Source organism: Perognathus longimembris, chromosome 2 (assembly GCF_023159225.1).
Source record: "Perognathus longimembris pacificus isolate PPM17 chromosome 2, ASM2315922v1, whole genome shotgun sequence".
NCBI classification, from domain to species: domain Eukaryota; kingdom Metazoa; phylum Chordata; class Mammalia; order Rodentia; family Heteromyidae; genus Perognathus; species Perognathus longimembris.
In genome coordinates this window covers 124,311,812-124,317,067 of record NC_063162.1, presented here as the reverse complement: position 1 = coordinate 124,317,067, position 5,256 = coordinate 124,311,812, and positions in this window count along the sequence as shown.

Below are 5,256 nucleotides of genomic sequence, written 5' to 3'. Positions count from 1 at the left end.
TACATATTTCTCCAAGTAAAATCAGAATATTTTCCATCATTTATTATGCAGCAACTATGTACCAGGCACTAGGCTATCTGTTTTACATGCAGAATTTCATGTAAAACTCCCAGAAATCTTGCAAAATAATTCTTTTAAGAGATAAGAAATTGAGACTAAGGGATGTTGAACAATTCACTCATTGTCACTGGGAATAAGTGGAGAAATTGAATTCAAATTCAGGTTTTATTTAACTCAAAAGTATGTACTCCATTAACAACAAAATGGCTGATCAAGTAAACAATACATGGCTCAAGGTCATCAAAAAAATAAAATATTGTTATATCCCATGTAACCTCATTTGTTGCTCTGCACCTTTCAACTCAACTAGGCAGCAAGAATAAGAGAGAAGTTATAAATAGAAAGTCTAGCAGACATGAGACCAAAGATTAAATGGGGAGAGGGAAATGATCAATACCCAGGCATCTCTCAGAAATGATGTGGAGTGCACTAAAGTGCATTAAAGCACTAATTACAGTGGTTAGTGATGTGATATATATGTGTGTGTGCGTGTGTGTATACGTATACACACACGCACACACGCACATATACACACACACACACGCCCAGCATATTTGCCATGAATTGCTCTTTATTCCCCCTTCGTGACAGTATTTTATGCCTTGGTGCATTTTTGAGGTTACAGAACAGAAAAGACCAGAATGTATTCTCTCAGTTATATATTTGCATCTCTTAGATTTGGTCAGTAGACCATGATACAGACAGGATAAAAACAAGAATACTAACACTGAAAGATTTCTGGGCAAGGATGAAAAATAATCAGAGTAAATCTACAGAAAACATCACAGACATATGCACTGAAAGTTACATATTTTAGGCATCTTTGTACACATTACTCACCTATACATAGAGAAAAAAACAGACCTGTGCTCTCCATTATCCTTACTATTGCCTTCAAATTAGGAAATATTTTATAGTAAGAAAAACTAGATGTAGAACATGGAGCTTCAAATTTCCATCCTGTAGTGTTTTGTATTTACTTTTGGGTTTGGCTTGAAAGACTACTCAATCAACTCCAAGAAAAAGACATTTTTCCTTGAAGATTTCTGTATGTAAATATCTCCAGTTAGACAAATAATTAAGTTAGCAACTGATTATTTGGCTATACTTATTCAATCATCATTTCATTTATTTATTCATACCTACTTATTTTCCATCAATTATTTACTTGCAATAAAGGATATAGGAAGATCAATAAGATTATATATCTTCCATGAAGGAGTACACAATCTATTAATATAGTAATGGTGAGTATTTGTATTATAATAATAAAATAATTACCTCAATACTTACAGGATATACCCTGATGTAAGACCGAAAGTCACTACCACTTAAACAAACAAGAAAGTCTTGATGGAGAGGCAGCATTTGTGCTCTTATAAATTATATATTATTTGATACAGGAAAGATAGGGAGAAAAACCATAATATAATTCAGGAAGAAATGTTAGCACAGGCACTAATTTGATGACATTTTATACTTGTTTAAGGTCTAGTATGTATTGCATTTAATCTGTAGTCCACATAATATTGAAAAATACATAAAGAAAAGTACGTTTTGGTTCACATTTGGAGGATGCCAATAGCCAAGGATACAAATAATTATGATTAATATAAAAACTGGAGTATTTTAGAAAAAATACAGTGAACTCAATTTTTAAATTCTAAAGGCAATCACTCATATTGATTTGACTTTATCAAAGTGGAAGATAATGTAATTTAATGGGCTCTGTAGCATATTTGGTTTTAAAAAAGGGAATTGAGCAGAAGACTCACTAGGAAAGTACAGTTGGGCTATACAAAGTCAGGACTTATATGAGATAACATAATACGAGAAGGTAATACAGTAGTATAATATCTTTTTTCCCAAAAAAATTGAACAAAGAGAAAAGCAATGTGAGTAGTTTTCATAAATACGAATATGCCAGGAAATTAATACTGCAAAAGACTGTGGGATGCCACAGAAAATACCAAAGAGTTGCACCAAGAAGTATGACCTAGTTAAGAAGGTCAGTGAATGCCCAGGCACAATGTCCTCCAGAACAACATGGAATCCGTGACTTGGGAACAACAAACAACAAACAAGAACAGTTGATAGGAGTGAGGAGAAAAATGAGAGAAGAATCACAGATAAGACACTGGCCACTTTTTACTGATAGAGTTCAGAGTATGTTTATGTCAATAGTTAGAACAAAAACAAGTTTCACTTAAGGTAAAAAAAAAAGCAGAAGAAATACATGGAAAAGATGATAAGGCTTTTGCAAGGTATAATGTTGTAGACTGATATAGGATGTAGAGGGAATTGGTAGAAAAGAGTGCAGGTATGGAAATAGCAGAAATGGCATTAGCATATGTATATTCCCTAGGAGGAGGGGAGAGTGCCACAGACAGAGGAAAAGCTGGAAATTACAAGCAAGAAATTGTGTTTCAGTCATTCTTTTTTTTCTTGATTAAGAGGTGTGCAAAACTTGACTAGTCTCACTGGATCAGCTCAACTAGAGAACACTGTAATATGGTCATATCAAAGGGCCACAAGCTGAGTGGCTTGAACCACAGAAATTTGATTTCTCTCTTCCAAGAACTGTTAGGAAGACTTGCTTCTATGCTTCTTGCTTGGCTTCTGGTGGTTTGTTGCCATTTTTTGGCATTCCTTCGGCCAATTGTATCTCTCCCTTCATCATCTCATCATAACACGATATTCTATGTGTGTGTGTTTGTGTGTTTCGCTTCCAAATTTTCTCATTTTATAAAGTCCCAAGTCATTTTAAATTAGAAATCCACTCTGCTGTACCTGGTGTCATTCTGAATAATTCTATCAACAGTAACTCTATTTCCATATGAAGGCACATTCTGATCTGAGATACTGAGATTAGGACTCTAACATATGAGTGGGGGCAGGTGAGTTATAGTACAACTCATACACTAAGCTTAGCAATATGTAGTAGAACTGGGGCTGTGAGATCCAATCTCCATAGGTGCTGTTTGGTCTTAATGTCTTCTCCACTTCTAGTATTGGGGAGAAAGAAGAGAAAGGTGAACTTCATGTTTGGCCTCATTCAGTCAAAGCTTTTGGAGAATGTACTGCAGATCTTGCATTTTCTCTGGATTCTTAGACATTCATAGATTCATAAATACAACCTATGTGAATATAACTGTCTGTTAAAATGACTGTATACAAGTCATTCAAGTGTAGAGTTTAGAAATGGGAATAATGCAAAGATCAGCAATTTTGTAATAAAATAATCCACATGACAAGTAATACCACTGTGTCCCAAATTCCTGTGATGAAGTAGTTCTCTGTAAAACAGAGTTCAACCACAAAACACAGTCAATCAAAGGTTGATAATCTACAATTAAAACACATTGATTAAAAAGCTACTGATGACAAATGGTCCTTGACTACACATGTTCTCAAGGACAGAATAAATGATAGACACAGGAAACCGGAATTTAATTTTTGAAAGTTTTAGTGTAATAATCCTTCAGAAAAATCTGAAAGCATTCACAATACTAATGTTTTAGCAATCCTGAAAACAAAAACCTCATCTTTTTTTATAGGCAATATCTAAGAAGACTTGCTCTACAGAATTTCAAGAAAACAATAATAAAATTATTGATGTAAAATGATGTATAAATATAACTTTTGAAACTATTGTCAGAAGTATGTATGAAGTAGAATATTTTGCTTTGAGTTTTTGTTTTTTTTTAAACTGGTCAGTTATGGGCCTTGTACTCAGGGCCTGGGTGCTTTCCGTTAGCTTTTATACTCAAGGATACCACTCTACCACTTTGAGCCATAGGTCCATTTCTGGTTTTCTTGTGGTTAATTGGAGATAAGTATCTCTCAGACTTTCTTGATGGAGCTGGCTTTGAACTGTGATCCTCAGATCTCAGCCTCCTGAATAGATAGGATTACAGACATGAGCCACTAGGACTCAGTTTACTTTGATATTTTTAAAGTCTCATGTTGAAAAGAATTATTCTACTCCTCATGGTGAGCTGAGTTCCACAATCATGCCCACATTTAAATAAGTTTCTTAAAATTTTGAATGAAAACTTTTGCTTCAAAATAGTCTTATTTGCATATATATGTATTTGTGGAAACAGTTTTATTTGTGCTTCTCTGCACTAGATGATACATAATCAAAATAAGGAAGATGCCTTTTCTATCCATTACTTGATTCCTTTGTCTGAATAAATATTCCACAAATATCTGTTGAATAAATGAATAAATACTTTAACCCAGATATCCTAAGTGGTAAGTGGTATTTACTTTAAGTTGCTCAAGTAATTTTGATAATAGAGGGAAGATCATCGTATATCCATTTTACAATGTTCTATGTCAAGAACTACTTTTCCTGTATGTCTCATTATTTCCACACTTCTGTTCCCCTAGAGAATGGAGGAGTCCATACAAGGCTTACAAAGGTGATTCCTAGTAAGAGCTCAGCATAGGGAAGCGAACAGCCATAGGTGGAGCTTCCACAGGACCACAAAAGATCACAATGTGCTAAGAGAAGAGCAAGTAGGAGAGTAGATCTCACCTCTTGATCTTAGCATCTGATAGGCTGCCCACAAAGTGTAGAAAGAAGGAAGAGCATTCACTAACAGTTACAATAATGGAAAACATGCCTTTCATCTAAAATTTAGGAAAATAAACTCAAAACTCTCATAATAGATTTATGCAGTTCATGTCCGGGGAGATTGTTGGCTGAAATGAAATGCCTTCCTCTGTCACTGAAAAGATTCATTCATCTTGTATAGAAACATCTTAAGCAACATTCAGTTCTATACACAATGAATTTCAGAACAAAAAAAATCCCCTTAGGAGACATATTTAATATTTATATGTAGAGATGATGGTGTGTGTGTTCACACAGACACACAAGAGTAGACCTTTTTTTGCTTGTGAAATGAAATTTAGAAACAGCTAACTTTTTTTGGTATTGTGGTTTTTCTGTAATCTCTCTGTACCAAGAAAGCCACTTTCCCACAGTATTTATTTTATAGTGTGCAGTCAACATGCTGGGGAGGCATAGAGAACCATGTTAAGGCAAGCATGCTAAACTATGTTGATGGTAACCAAATATGTGAGGGCAGGGCAATCTAAGCTAATAGTAAAATGGGACAGTACCAAGAAAAAGCCTGTAGCAACATTCGCATTCACACAATGAGCAAGTTACTTGAAACTATAAGC